Genomic DNA, 16,628 nt, shown 5'->3' on the forward strand with positions numbered 1-16,628 from the left:
GTTTTATTACTCATCTCTATCTCTGCAGCTCGTTTTCTTAGCTGTAAGATTAGAGTTGACATTTTTAGTGAAGATAGAAGCAAAGATGACATTAACACTGGGACCTTCTCAAGATTCCTGTTGAGGAGCAACCAGCATTGTTCTTAATATTTTAAAAGCAAGAAATTTTCTCCTGTTTTACTTTGTCACAAATTATATTTCATCTTTAGCATTTTATTCCAAGGCTTTTGACACTCTAGTTCAGAATACTTTATGCCTATGAATTGTCCCTTTTTTGTTCCTTTTGTTTCTGTTTGTTTTAACAGCACTACTAGCTTTCTCCAGTTCCTACTCCCCTTTTTACTGACATTATGTAAAAATCCAGCACTTCCACCTCCAAGTGTTTATTGCAGTCTGCTGTCCTGAGCTCCATGATTTATGATGTTTGTGTTCTCCCTCCTAACCATCTGAGGTTTGTTAATTCTGTCATCTGTTTCATGGTCACTCTGACAGATTACTTTGCATCTGCACAATCTCAACCTGTTCTTCCTCTTCTTCCAGGCTGGCCAGAAACACAGTCAGAGGCCTCTTCCTTTTCTTGCTTTCTTTAACTTTTGTAGCAAGAGATATGTCATCATAAGACTTTGTTACTGATATGTTCCTGCTTCCCTGTTTTCCAAGTGGTCTAGATGATGGAAGAATCCACCTCAAACCTGTCTAGTACTCTTCATATTTTTGCCGTTGCCTAGAAAATGCTTCACCCACCTTATCTTTGTGACCAGACCCAAACCATGAAAATTTGCTTTCACCTTCAACATTTCAGCAGGTTTTTATTCCCTTTTTATTCCTACATCACCTGGGATTCAGAATAATATCAGTTATCAGTTATGCTTGATACACAGAGAACATGTCCTTTGTTTTATTTTTCAGTGAGAGCTGAACAAATTATAGACGCATATGTCTGTTAGATAATTAAATTAGGCAGTATGGAAGTATGGAAGTATGGAAGCATTCAAAGTCTGGTACCTTCAAGTCTCTGTTGGTACAAATCCCATTACTTCAATATGGTTTCTTAAGCAGAAAATGACCCGTATTTTTCCCTTGAAAATGAACAGAAAATAAGTATATTTTCTTAAAATCCAAAGTTATGTTTTGATTTTAATTTAGGAAATCACAAAACACTTGGACAAATTTTCTGACCCATATAATTATTAGGTTAAATATTATATCCAGGGTAGATCATAGACCAGAAGTAATATTTTTGCAGAGAAAAATAAACAAGACTATGAAAGCAAAGATGAAACCTAAGACAAAGAAAATAACTTTCAGATCTTGTGGATACTACATTATAAGGCAATGAGGATTTCCCTTTTATATGATTAATTCAGATTTTAATAAGTAAATTCTTCTGCAAAACTGCGGTCAATTTTTCATCATTAATGTAGAAGTTAAAAAATGTTCTTTCTCAAGATAAATGGAGAAAAAGATATAATATTATTGACTTTCTTATGCCTATCTCATATGATGGATTTATGAAATGAAAATAATACAGAAATTCCTTAGACTGTGACAGGAAATACAAATCAAGCGAATGGAAAGGCAGTTGCACTGCAATAAAGACATTTCAGAAGATAATGGGTTCACTAAAAAAGGGTCTTCTGTTAAGTACTTCCTATAATTCTGTTTTCAATGGAGCACCTGACAAGAGACAGGCAAAGATGCATGTGGATACATCATGGTTTTGTTCACTGGTAGCTGAAGATGCATTAGGGCTGTAGGCAAACCAAATGCAGTGAGGGTTGGAAGGATGGAAAATTCTTTGTCTTACCTGGAGTACTGTTTCCTGGTTAGTACAGAGCCAAAAGAAACAAAAAACCCTCCATAACTCACTCACTTATGCTTTAGTTCTGATTTAACTGGTTTAGCTAAAGGGGAAAGATTATCCAGCCACAGTGATTAGAGGCATAATATCTACAAAGCTCATTCAGTTGTGTTTTCTGGGTCTCAAATGTGATCAGGAAAGTTCTTCTAAGTTGTGCAAAGGTGTGTTTAGTTCTATATTACCTTTACACTGTTTCAAATAAGTTTTCTGGAAAAGAAAGCATGGTTCCAGGAAAAGGTTTTATGGCTTAAGGTGACCTGTTGACTGGAAGTCTCAGAAACACATGGAAAGAATTACCTGGGAATCAGCCACATCTTACCATGGCTTTGAAAAAGATATTTACAAACATTGCTGGTGGCCAGGCTTGTGGGTTTGCACAGCATCAATGAGCTGATGTCAATAATTCTTCTCAAGGAATACAAGAGATTATATTTAGAGATGGCAGTAGGCCTGAACACACAATTACTTGTGTTCCCTTGAATTACTCCATGAGAGAATTGCTAAATGTTTCTTCTTGCTGTTAGAAAAGAAAAAAGCCACCTTTGTTTTCTTGTAAAAGCTTTCCCCACCACCACTTTTTTTTTTTTTTAATTTTTATTTTAATAAAATTTGGGGCTATAACAGGAAGGAAAAAAGGGATGGGCAGAGAATTCTGGCAATTCTTTCCTTGGAATCGAGGGCTTTTTAAACTCTAAGATATAAATTCCCAACACCAAAGAACAAAATAATAGGTAAAATTTCTCAAAGGTCATAAAACTGGAGCAAAATTTCTAATACCTGAAAAGCATCACCCCAGATAGACAGAAGTATGTCTCAAATAGGCATTCAGTGTTTTTATGTGGAAGTAATTGGTTCATACTATTTAAAACCTGTCCTAACATGAGAAAAATATTAAGTCTCACTTGAATTCATGGAAGTTGATCTCAAAACACATATTCACAGAGCAGCAGATACCAAAACTGAAAACATCTCCAAAATCTATTTCAGAGGAGTTGAATAAAGCCCTTCTCTATGTTAGCCCCTCATCCCTGTTCTTTTTAACGAAAGCACATCTTATGTCTCATGTGCACTGGAAATCAAATTCAGGAATTACATAATTTGCGACAAGAGAAATGAGTAGCTGCCTTAAGGGGTCATCTCCCATTCTGCTACTTCACAATAAATCTGAATGAAATCCTATCTCAATGAAAGTAGTCACTAGAGGGAAATAGAACAGAATTTCATCTCTAAATTTTAATGCTGAAACAGGAAAACTAAAAGTTACCATTCCAGAAGAGCTTTTGGTGCATCTGCCCTACTTTTCAACAATATAAAAGTTCATATATTTCCCTAAATTGAGCAACTATAATTGTTTTGGTTTTTTGTTAGTTTATTTTTTTTTAATGCAAAAACCTAAAAACCCTTTATAATAATTTTTGAGAGCATGGGAAATACCAGACTAGAGGAAAATATATGATTTACTCTCTATAATTTTCTTCAAGCATACACCAACAAAACTGCTAAGATGAAATTTGTTGTTGCTCTATTCCTTGTAACATACCCTTTTGGTGGAAAACCATACAGCTTTCCAGTTGTTAAGCTACAGGACCCATTTCTGAGCAGAAAATAAACAGATGATGGGGATACTGGAGCATACAGTCACCCCAGGACAATGGGCAAGGCATCTCTGCTGTGTGTGGAATTAGGCTATGCATAATATGGGCTCTAAAATGGTTAAATTGATAGAGGAGATTAATTTTTAGGAGCTTTTTTTTAATTGTTATTTTTGCTATAGGAAAAATAGCAATTTTTTTTATATAGGAAATCCATATCATCATTTAAAACTTCTTTTCTTCTTATCTAATAGGTATTCTTTTACAATTTACTAAGAGGTATAGAACAAGTATTCTGTTAAAACTGTAGAGAAATCAAGTACTGTAACAATGAAATATTGCATGAAAAGACAGAGAAATAATTATGCAGAATCTTGTGAAAATTTTATGTGTTTGCTGCATATAAATTATCCTTATATCTTCACCAAGGAGAGACAAGAATAAATAAGTTCTTTGGAAAGAAAATTTGAAGTTTTAAATAACTAGCTGATGGACAAAGCTGAAATTAAAAAAAAAATATTAAAAATAAAAAGCAGAAAAGTATCTATTTTCTTTGATTTAGTTATGAACACCACTGTTCTTTCTGATATTTATGCAATTGAAAGTGTAAAGTCCATGAGATGGACAGTATTCCAAGAAATGGGCATATTGGAGGAAACATTTCTGTAAATTCGATATAAATGAGGATTCTCTCTTTGTTCTGGATTTCATCACAAAATCTTTGTGAAATTCCAATAAACAAAAACTTATTAAGAAAATTTTGCATAACAGTAAAAATGAGAGAACAATTTGCTTCATTTTGTTCAGCTTGAAACAGTTTAAATCAGAGTTATAACTCTTAATAATGATCACCCGTGCAATGATGTTGGACTTTATGAGAACTGGTTGGAAAAAATTTGTACAGTAGATATTTAGAAAGAGGAATACAGTATCGGAGGTGAAATAAATTACTGAACTAGGTATTTGTTCTTAGTATGTGTTCATACCTGTTATTCTTCACTCCATAAAACAAAATATATTTTTGTGAAAATATTCCTAGTTGGTTCTCTTCATCCCTGTATGTGTATAATACATTAAATTACAAAACCAAACAACACAAACTCATAATTTCTTCATTTTATTAATGGTGAAGAAAAAAAAGAACCCTAAAGTTGGATATAGAAGATTATGGAATGGGTGTGTAAACATCCAGAATATTACACTTCCTGATAGCCTCAAAGAGGACTGTTGATGCAATTTACTGTGTATCATATGAGGGTTGCAATTATAGGTTGATGTTTTCTACTAAGCACACCTTCCTCATAGATTATCAATCCTCTAAAACATGGTGATTATCCCATGACTCCTCCAGTTCTCTCTTCCTCCCCACACCCCGAACTCACTTGAAGCTGTAATGTATTGAGGATATGAGATTTCAAAACACATGGACAAACATTTTTCCATTTCCTGTAATTTATCTGTGAAAATACTACCTGGCCTTTATTTTCTGCTGAATTTCACATATATTTTTAAGATCATAAGAAGATCCTATATTGAGGAAGTAGTATTTGCAAATGGCATTCAAAACTGCTACAGCCGTGGCTGTATTAAGATTGTATATGCAAGTATAATTCTGTGACTGACTGACTTTGAGGATTTTAATCTTCCATTTTAAGACTGTTTGGTGGCAGCTATTTGATAAAATAAGTACTTCATATATCATTTGGAAAACTTAGCAGAGAATAATATGATTATCTAAAACTGACTGCAGAAAAAATATATGCAGTTAGAAGGAAATAAGCCTATGTAGATGAGAAGAACTTTACAGGCTATGTCCTCATAGGAGATAATTTTTCTGCACAGAATATAGATATATTTTTCATCCAGTATTGTGTGCTGTAATACAGAAGAAAACTCACAAGTGAAGTGCAGGAATTATGTTTTTATGAAAGGTGTAGCCTTTAAACATACATCTTCTAGAACAAAGTCGTTCAATCTTTATGGAACTGTTTGAGCTTTCCAACAGGTCTAGGCATGTGTCTGCAAAACAAAATCTCCTAAAAGTGATTTAGTGTGACAGTCCTTGTGCACCAAGACAGCCAACTCCCCTCCACTGCCTATAAACCTCACCGTGTTCAAGCTGCTGGAACAGAGCTGGCTGAGATCCAGGGCCTCCTCAGAAGGGTCACTGCCCAGGGGCTGCTCTTGGAGAGAAGCAGATAATGTTCAGCTGGAAATTACTGTGGGACAGCAAGCCTGGATTATGCTCTCTGGCTTCTTTGCTGAGTTAAGTTTTTCCAAAAACCTTCAACCATAATATTCACAGAACTGTAGTCCTAATGTTTTCCATAAATTTCAGGCTCATAATTGGCATTACAAGCTAATTCAGGGACTCTGCTTGCATTTTCAAGCAGCTGAAAGTATCCAGCTTTTGACCATTGTCTTTCTCTAATTCAGATTTATGGTAAACAACTGAAAACATATTGTCCATTAGATCTACCATGCTAAAAGCAAAGAAACAAATCTTCTTTCCATATGCTGAGAATTGCCTATCAGATTCTAACAAGATATGTTATAAAAGAAGTTCTTTTCCAACATATTCAGGAGAAAAATAAATAAAAATAATCAGAAATTACCAAATGTGAAGTTAAATACAGAGTTTAGGAAAATGCTGCATTAGCACAAGACGTTAATTCTTCAACACAAAATGGCAATAGAAAAGCTTGAGCTTTTATGGCTTCTTCAAAATTAGTTGCTAAAATATTTGATGAAATTTAACTATTTAGGAGTATTTAGAATTCAAAACAACTCTTGTGTGAAATGTTCATGTTACTGAAGGCTGCCCAAGAACAGGAGCTTAAAATGAAGTGTGGAGAAAAATACATTACTCACTTGAAATTGTAGAAATTATTTTATGTAGTTAGAAGGCAATTTCCTGAGTTGGATTTTGTCCAAGGTTCTGCATTTGTCACCTGAAGCTTATGGGAAAGAGCACACAATCTTTCATGAGTACAAGTTACTGTGACCTTTGCTTTAATGCCTCAGGACAGAAGATTCAGAATAGTTGTTTCTGACAAAGTGCTGGTACAGTACAGGGATGGGTAACAGTACTATTTATTCCTTGTTTAAGTCCCTAATTTTGTTTTTCTTGGATAAATGTAAGAAATATTAAGAAAATAGAATAACTATAAAAAAATCTGGTAGACTAGAGAGACAATTAGTGTTACTTTTCAGTGAAGATTGTGAGTTTGCAGACCTAAAACCTCCTATTTTGTAATGTATATGGTACAAGCATTTCCAAAATGGAAATTTTGCTTCCTGACTTCATAAAATGGTGGGGCTCCTTAAAATTCAGTATGGCAAATGTGTAAAGCAGTGTGCTGGAACCCAATGTTATCTGATTACAAAGATGAGGATAAAATTACAAACCAAAGACCAAACAACAGAATATTCTCTAGGAAAAAGAAAGAGCAAAACAAATCAGTGGCTGTGGACTGAAAAGCAAAAACTTTCTTATGAAGAGAACTGTTTGACTTTAGACAGAGTTTTCCATCTGTGGATTGCAAGGCATTTTATTAATGATAATGAGAACATCACAGTGTCTTTTTGTGGGAAGTAAATGTTCTGTCTGTTTTGCATACAAGTAATGATAATACTGGCCCTCATCTTCCAATGCTGCTCTTGACTTCTCCCTTCGAAAGCTGAAAGTTGAAATGAAATTGAGTTCTGATGATGGGAAAAATAATCAGGTTTTTGGACTGAAATCCTTTGAACCTTTCCAGATTACTTTTTGTATGACTGTCACAGGAGTGTGCTTACACTGTGAGATTACTCATTGTATCTAGTTAAGCCACGTTAATTAGAAATAGGACTACAGACTCATTGTGCTATTATAGCCCTCTTTACATGTAGCTCATTTGATATAATATGGCTCTGTCAAGTTGATGAGTCACATGAGATGCAAACATTATTTTTGTTCAAAGTTAAAAAATATCACTTCATGTACTCTTTGAAGTGCTCAGGAGAAAGAACTAGTCGCAGGTGCTCTATGATGTAAATATTGTATGAATGGATGACAGGGCTGAATCTTCTATATGTGATCTTTTCTTTACAACCCCAAAAGTCCTCCTCATGCAATGCATGAATCAAGACAGAAACTGATATAAGTTATCTGTGGTTCATTTATTTTTGTTTTATGAACGTTAGAGTCTAGCATGCAGTGAGAATGATTGTAATACCTTCATAATATTTAAGCAGTCTTTTCCTGAAGGAATGCAATCAGAGAAAAAATTGAAAAGAAAAAACAAAGTCTTTCCCATCTGTAAGTAAAAATCTTCTTTTACAGCTAAGCTTGGGAGCAAGCAGGTGAAACTGGATCAAACATTCACTAGATGACCTCCTGAGGTTCCTTCCTACCTGAATTACCCTATAAGCTTATATTTGTAAAATATAATAGTCCCACACTTTTTACCATTATACCCATGCTTGTGGTGCATTTGGGATTCTAGTTGGACATCACTTACACTCACTGAATGAGTAGCACCTGGTGGAAAACAATACATGCTATTAAAACTGAAGGAAGGAAAAATATAAACTGGTGTGGTTTGGGGAGTCAAAAGAAGTTAAAAAGCTACCACTCTCAACTTTTGCATACTTTAGAGCTGGAAATTGCCATTCTGGTCAGATGAACAATGAAACCATCCATAAGATCATGGCTCATACATATCTGTACTGTGCAAAACTACATAGCTTAAACAGCTCCTTTGGCAGCTTGTTGGTGGGGACTGTTAATTTGCAAATGGCATTGAAAAGATGAGGAAGTATTTTCTGAAATTGCTCCAGGTCAGATTTCAAGAACTTGACCCAGTCCTTGGTGAGAAAGTAGCTTGTTTCTAGGTATCCAGATCCCAGGCACCTCTATGTCATGTAGCAAACACAGAACAACTGAAAGTATTGCCCTCAGTAAGAAATCTTAGTAAAATTTTAGTGCAGAAAACAGACTAAATCTGTTTAAAAATACGAACAATCCAATTAAAATAATTCTCACTTTCCTTTCCCCACCCCCTCCTCAATTTTTGTGAGGGATTTGATCTGAAGACAGCTTGACCTAGGCAGTTAATTCCATGACATGATCAAATCGCAGTTTGGGGTATCTTCTGCCTTCTTATCTGAATTCAGGATCCCAGACTGTTTGCTCCACACCTTTGCCCATTTTACATGAGTTTCAATGCTGTCATATATTTGTCTCCTCGACCTATGCCTCTAACTCTTCCCATAGATCTTTTTTTCCCCCAACATGTCTATTTTTTAGCCCTGCCCTTAGCCTTTCTACCACTAGTTTTATCCTTAATTCAGCCTTCAATCATCCTTTTTCTGTTTCACCTCCATTTTGTAATTTATCTTTTGTTTTTTGGGTTCTGAGGGGTGATCAAGCAGTTCGGAACTTTTTTTTCAAGAGCTAATGGACCTGGCTCATTTCAGAGTGGACCCTATAGAGTTCATGAAAGTCTGAGGAAAAAAATGGCATTATATCAATATATCCTGGCAGCTTATTACAGTATTCCCCCATTCATCACATGCATGATGTCTGAAAGGAATGTGTTGTAACCTCTTAAAGCAGCTGAAATACCAGAATAGTTTTCCTTTGATAAAGGGTTTCTGTCTCTGAACCATGAAAAAATTCTGCCTCTTTCTCAAGCTTGGCTTAGCTATTTGGACATTTATACTGAGCACAGGACAATAAATAAAAAGTTATTTTGTCAGTTTAGATTCATGTTGGCACATGTGTTGGCATGATATGGATATGTTTAAATACAGGTTCTACTCTTTTACAGGGAACACCAGATAGCCCAGTGGTAGCCTGTCCAGCTCTGCAGTGTTAGAACTGATTTAACATCTGACATAAAAGAACTGTTTGAGCTTAACTAAAATTAAACACAGTTTTAACATTTCTTGCTGCTGCTACTAAAATTAGAAGTGATCACAAATTTTTATTTTAAAATATGGCTGAACTTAAACCACAGCTGAATCCTGAGCTGCAGACTCAGCTTCCTCAATTTCATGCCCTGGGACTTTTTCTTTAAGCACAAATAAATGTATTCCAGATATGAATATGGATATGCACAGAGTGCATCAGGATTTATTTTTCTGGCTGGAAATAAAAGTAATGTTATTGTTAAAGACACCAGTTTCCACCTCTTTTTATCTTTGTAGGTTTTTTGTTTATTGTTCCTTCTCACAAGGCTTTGCACCCTGGACAGTGCTAACTTTTAGTAGTTATTTTTTTGGTATTTTCTTTCTGGTCTTGGGACTGTTTTACCATTTGATTATATTTCACCAAGGAAATCATACAGGATATAATATTTAATGATAACAACTTGCCAAGATACACAGAGAGAATTGCTTTGAAAAGGATTCTTTGAGCAAGATACAAAGAAAAAGAATATTTGGAGGTCTTTGGTCCAAATATTTGGAGGGGAGACGCATGTATTTAATAAAATTAATTTATCCCAGTCTGTCAAAGGCTTTTTTCATGCTGGAAGAGTATGTAAAAAAATCCAGACAACACAATACTGCATTATATTATGCTTATTGCAATCCTGGCTCCTTGAGGAGCTTGTATACCCTTACTCACTTACCCTTACTTTCTGACCTTCAAAAAGCACTGAAGATGCTCAGAGTCCTTCCTGGGACAGTCAGATCTCCCAGGATGAGGGGGGAATACCTATAAGTCCTCTGCAAGGGTAGTGTCACCTTCCTATGCAAAAACAACCCTTGGACCAAATTCAATTTTTTACAGTCAGTAGCTGAAATGCCACGTCTCATGGAAAACTATAGATCTTCCAGTGTTATTAATATCCTACCTTTGGGACATACACACATTGACCTCTATTCCCAAAATATATCTTTGAGTGCTGGAAGTATTTTGTACAGAATATAAGGCAAATATTTCTGCTCAAAGATTATTGTATCTGATGGAAGAGGGATAATGCAGACATTCAAAAGAATTTCCAGAGGCAGGTGTGCTTTGTAGCATCAAAACATTGAAGTTCTTGAGGCTTAATAAGATAGTGACAAATTTCATGGCCACTGACCTCTGTTTCTGACAAAAGCTACTGATATCTTGTGTCTGTCTTTCTAATTTTTTTCTTCTCCTATTGCCCAATGTTAAAATGCACCGGTCTTTCAAAGGTTCATTCAACATCAGACCTCAAGATTTCTCAGGCTGGTAACCCAAAATAGGAACCCTGGGCATGCTAAAAATACACAATGCATTGCAAGAATATTTAGAAGTCAAATGTGAGTTGAAAACAGGATGTGCATTGAGATTTCTGCCATATACCACCAGAGACTTTATTGCAGTGGCAGTGCTGGTGTAGCCCCTCATCTGTAGTTTCAGTCCAGTGTATGTTGGTGTGCAAAAAGCACAGCGTGCTGCACCAGTGGCAGTTTCTCTATGGGTGGAAATGCAGTTTGCTTGCATGTGCTGTGTTAGATGATGCAATTGCTGCTTCACTGCCTTTTCATCACAGAGGTGCTGCATGTGGTGTCTGGAAAGCAGCCCCGTGCCAGTGGGAAGGCTCAAACACCCAACCAAATTGCAAAGCTGACAAGGAAGAGGGGAATTTTCTTAGGGACCCAGTAGGATCTGAATGGATTTGATAAAACTCAAGACATCACTGAAAATTGCTGGACTGAGCCATGGGCTGGGGTCTTCTCTTCAGTACTCAAACAACTGTGTTCTCACCTTCCTGTCTGTGGCTATTCCAGAGTCAGTGGGTTTGCTATGCATCTAGAAAGAGAATTTGCCTTCTACCTGGGCATCAGATATAGGAAGAGAGTAGTTAGCATATCTAATGCCTGAGGACATAAGAGCAAATACCCTACAGGATCAGCCCCCAAAGCTCCCTCAAATAGAAGTTTTCCACAAACATGTAAGTCTAGAATACTCAGATTGCAGCAAAATGCAGAATTGCGACTTTGGAAAAGAAAGGGATATACAAACTAAGTAGTACTGCATTTAGAGGCAAAGCTCTGAGCTATCAGTGATTTGCTCTGTGCCAAGGATGTGGTATTTTCTGTATCTGGCACGTGCAGTTCCTCAGAGCTTAAATATGAAACATGGCTCTGTTTCTTTTTCCCATTTTTCACATTTTCAGTGTATAACACAGATGCACTTTGACCCCAACCTCTAACAACAAGGGGCAATGAAAATAGGAGTTAATTGGTTTTTTCAAAATATGTTTTTTTCATTGATTGGAAAGGGCTAGATCAAGCTCTGCTAAGGGGAAAAATGACCCAAAGTATGGTAGGGTTAATAACTATAAAGCTTTGAAGTCAAGAACACTGTGTTCTGCAAGATTTGGTGGCACTGCAGGTGGGTAGTACGTGTGGAAAGTATGAAAGGTGACAGCTGGACAGTAAATCCATGCAGCTGAGGAGTTTCTTTGTTTTATGCTTGAATAGCATTTGGCTCAGTGGCATTTGGTCTGTGACTGGGCTCATCATACAAATAAATGGACTATTTTCTTCTTGGCCCTGAAGGAACAGGCGTGTGTTTGTGCTGCATATATTTTGTGAGCAGATTCAGACCCAGCATCACACTGTCACATCCAGGACCACTTCAGGTCAGAGCAGGGTTTCAACCAGCTCCTTCCAAGTTGTTTTTGGTGACTGTGTTTTGATGCCCAGGGACAAAGGAGCCAGCTGGCAAAGGTCCTCATCCACAGCCTCTCAAAATCTGTTTTAATTGGCTTCAGAGAGATTTGAATTAAGGTTTTTAGGCTGAAGTTCCCATCGCTTGGTGCCAGTAATTGGGTCAGTTACTCCAAAGTGTTCAGTACTTACGAGTCTTTTAGGAGTCTTCATATTCGTATTTTCCAGAGAGCCCGAAGACCTGTTATGATTAAGCTTCAGGAAGACCAGTCACAAATGTGCTCTTTGCATCTAGGGGATGCAGCACTCTAAATTGTCCATCCTCCACGTATGCTCTAGAAAATATTGGTACTGATAAAATGTTCTGTGGTACTGATAAATACTACTTTCACAATAGACGTGATACATTTCTCAGGAGAGCAGAAATAATTAGAGAAGTTACATATACTGAATTTCTTTTCCTCCTTCCTACCTGTTTGCTGTTAGTAAACAGAAAGCTACCAATTTCCTTTGCACTCCGGCATGCTAGAAATTAATGGAGTAAATGCACATGCTGTTTTACTTTGCCAGAGACTGGCTTATACAACAGATTTTTACTCTGTAAGACAGATTTTGCTGTATTTGTGCTTTTTTCAACTCCCCCTGAGGAGTATTAACTCAAAGCAATCACAAGACACCCATCCTTGCCTGCTGCTTCTTGAACTGCTGTATCTTCTTCTTTGCTTCTTGCTTTACTATTTGAAGCTTTATTTTTTTTTTTCTTGATGAGGGAACAGCAGACACCAAAAACAAAGAGGATGTCTCCTTTCCTAAAATAATAACTATTTGATGGGAGAAAACAAACACGTAGAGCACTTCTATTCACATAGGATTTACTTCCAACAACTGTGTTCTTTCTACCCAAATGAAGATAGGTCGAGTGCTCTGTGAAGTACAGTACTGGAAAAGGAAGACGTGTGCACGCTTGGAAAATGCTGAGCTGCTTGTGAAGCTATAGACACTGCATGTTTATGACTTGGTTTTCTGAGCAATCTCCAGAGCCTGAACGGATTACAGTGATATTTTAACAAGGCTGCTGGCATCCATCACCAGCTTTCACTTCCTGAGAAAGCTAAAAGATGGAAGAATATAATTATTTCCACATAAGCTAAGTGCTAGTGGGCTGATTGTCACGAGAACTTTGATGCTTTAAACTTCTTCATCCTCTGAAGGCAAACAGGTAAGTCTCACAGGCTTCTCTTCCCGTGCTCGTTTTGGTGAGGGAGCAGGGGCTTGCAGGGGACTGGTGTCGAAGGGAAACGTGTTTGAGATGAAGGCAAACTGTTTGTCTCTAGATTTTAAACATGCAGTATAGCACATTGTGATTTTCTGGCTGTCGGGTTAAAAATCCATTTCCTAACAATAGCTATTATTTCTTTCCATAGCCAAGATATGAATCTCACTCCAAATTAATCCCTAACTTTTATACATTTAATACTGTTGGAAGAGAATGTGTATATCAGCCATCTGTGCATACTGAAATACCCATTTCTAAATCTCTTTCAGTCGTCCTATAATTATTTCTATATTTATTACTCTGGTTAAAATAATGTTATTTCATATGAAAAATGAAATGATATGTATGGGATTGTACTTTCTAAAGATGATTTTTATCGAACAGTTTTTCCCTGAAAACAGAATTTCCTAAACTGAGATCTTTCAGCAGCTTGCTTTTCAGACAAGGTCTGCATTATTGTAGAAATACTGTGGTGAACGAGGGGTTTCCTATCTTGCAAGTGGGAATCTAACTGCATCAAAAATAGATATTTCTTTCCCATTTACCCTTGAAAGAACATTTATTCTCTTTGAGTAATGTCACTGCTGTGCCTCTAGAGGTGAGGGTTCCTATCTGAAGACTTTTAACATAAAAGCCCTTATTGCAATTTAGGGGGGGGGAAAGACCCTTTGACCATAAATAGGTTTTGTCCTAATTAAGTTTTTTGTGTCCTCTGAGAGCACTTGCTACTTTATGTATTATTAGTATTGAAGGGCAAAAAATTTACACAATTCTCTAAGATTTTTGTTTACAAGAATGACTATCAGAGAAGGAAGTATTTTGAGCTAAAAATAAATATTAATACTTCTTGTTTGCTTGTTTTAAAATATGGTTGTTTACAGAAAGAATTCATTTAAGCTCCGTTTCCAATCTGGCTATGATAATTGAAACAAATCCTGCTGGCAGACACAATTATAAATAAACTTCTAAGAATAATTAGAACTGTAATTAAGAGAAGACTGAGTTATTATCACTTTCTCCTCCATATAATAATTCTGCATAAAAACATGAGAAATCGCTCTCATTAAAATCTCACAGCAGAGAAATCCACAGAAGGGAGTGAGACATTAAACAAAGCATTCAAGATGTGCAAATACTGTGATTAATTAATTAAACAGAGACCAGCTCCAAGGAAAATCTGAAAGCAATTGAGATATTTAAATAACAGATATATCATAAAGAGTTAACATGTTTAAGTTGGTTTTGATTTGTCTTGTTTTGCTTTTTTTTTTGCTTTTTTTTTTTTTTTTAAGAGGACATAGCTCAGAGTGCTTTGTGAATCTCTATTTGTGTATTTTGTTAGTATCATTTAACTCTGTGGAATCCTTCTGAATACTAGGACCTTATTAATCAGTAAAGCTTTCAAAATATAAATCAATGGAGTGACTATTCAGGAAGGACTTAAATGAGCCTGTCAGAAGATTGCTGATGGAGATTTGCCCCCAGCAGCTAAGGGGCATTCTCTGTTAAACTTGAGAGACTTTCTGAGCAGTTCCAAGTGACTTTCACCAGGAGGATGCTTACAAAGACACCTCTGCTAGTGGTGAAAAGAAACCAAACTGGCTGCTGAGTCTTCTGTGAAGCAAAGAATGAACAGGCATTTGAGAGGTTTTGCCAGACAGAATACTGGATTCTGGAGATCAGCTGTATTCAGAATAGAAATGCCAGCAGCTACTTAAATCTGACTTCTGTCACATTCCTCAAGGTGTGTTTATTCAAATGTGCAGTATCATGACAACACCCATACTGTATATTTTGGAGTACTGAATAATGTTTAGGACTATCTTGGCTTCTATGCAACATTAATTCTAGCAGCATCCTGTGTAGTAATTAAGAGATTTAGATGTGAACCTTATAAATATTCAGGTTATGTTACTTTTCTTAATGCTTGGAAGTTAACACAGGAAAGGCAACCTCCACCTCTTTTGCTAAAGGAAAAAAAAACAACAAAACCAAGCAAACAATAAATAAAAGAAGAAAGGGAAAAAAGAAAGAAAAAAAAAAGAGGGAGAGAGAGGGACATTTTTTCCTGTGGTATTAAATAGTAATGTCATGTAATACACACCCAAGAGCTTAACAGAACTGTAGTAGGACTAATTTAGGCCATGTCTGTCTAATCCTTCATTAGCATACTATTATTTTTTTGCCCAGTGGGTATATTGCCTGTTGAGAAATAATGTGAATATTTATTCAGCAGTAATAACTGTTGCTGCTTGAGAGCTTTTTTTGCTAAGTGTGAACATGCTTATCTAGAAAAGAATTTCAGGCAGATGATCACCCTTGGGATTCAATGAATTCATGCACTGCATGTCCTATCTTACTACACGGCTCTACAGCAAGATTAGTGTTTTTCTAATGAGATTCCACTTTGAGCACAGACACTGCAAACACATCATCACCTCTCAGAACACAGTGCTTGTCTTCTGGAGTGATTCAATATAAGCACAGAACCAGTCCATTTCAGCAGCTTTAGAGGGGCAAGGCTGCCTCTATTTGGTGCAACAGGCTAAGCAGTTTCTATCTGAGACTGGAGTAGTCTCCTTAGAGCACAGCTCAGTCATCTTCCCATAGAAATCAGGGAGGTTTTTTTTGCCTATTTCAGAGTATTAGGATAAAACTCTCTATTCTGACATCTAACATTGTGCAATATCAATTACTTCCCCCCAAAAATATAACTGCTGTTTCATATTGCATCTACAAAATGGTAGTCTAGGTCAAGATATTAGTTTTTAAATGGGTTGAAATAATTCATTTATATTTCATTTGTATGCTAAGAAATTAATTTCAAAATAGGTTTTCTTTTTCTAAAGAAAAAAAGATGCTTAGTGAATATATCTTGTGCAATGAAAATGGCTGTGCTACTAGCCAGGTAGTCACATTTTTTGTGCATACATTTTTGATAAAGCAGTATTGAAATGTTATTTTTAGAGCTCGGGTGATGTAAGGAAGCAGGGTTATATTACTGGTACATAACAAATTTAAACTAAATGTAACTCTGCAATGAACAAAAATTAGTACTGCAATTGATTATACTCACTACACTGATGTAAACTAAGAGTGATTTCATTGAAATCGGTGAATGTAAGAGTTTCACTTTGCCATAGATGAAATACAGGTCAGATCCACTAAAATTTATTTCAGACTAACTTTTGAAAGTATGAACAGACCCAACAATTATCAAACAAAAGCTCTAACCTTTTATCATTCTTTAGTCAGTTAGCAGTTA

At 36.1% G+C, this 16,628-nt stretch overlaps 1 protein-coding gene across 3 annotated transcripts in view; it reads left to right on the top strand.

The window, feature by feature from the left end:
* Window positions 1-16,628, top strand: part of TUNAR (transmembrane neural differentiation associated intracellular calcium regulator) — a 154,754-nt gene that overhangs the window by 104,619 nt on the left and 33,507 nt on the right. The window contains exon 3 of one of the 3 annotated variants that reach the window (XM_088166189.1): window positions 12,998-13,306. The exons of the other annotated variants lie outside the window; for them this stretch is intronic. The gene's annotated coding sequence lies outside the window, so the exon portion shown is untranslated. The remainder of the gene's footprint in view (window positions 1-12,997; window positions 13,307-16,628) is intronic. 3 annotated transcript variants of the gene reach the window in all.

This window comes from Sturnus vulgaris, chromosome 6, assembly GCF_052056855.1.
Source record: "Sturnus vulgaris isolate bStuVul1 chromosome 6, bStuVul1.hap1, whole genome shotgun sequence".
Classification (NCBI taxonomy): domain Eukaryota; kingdom Metazoa; phylum Chordata; class Aves; order Passeriformes; family Sturnidae; genus Sturnus; species Sturnus vulgaris.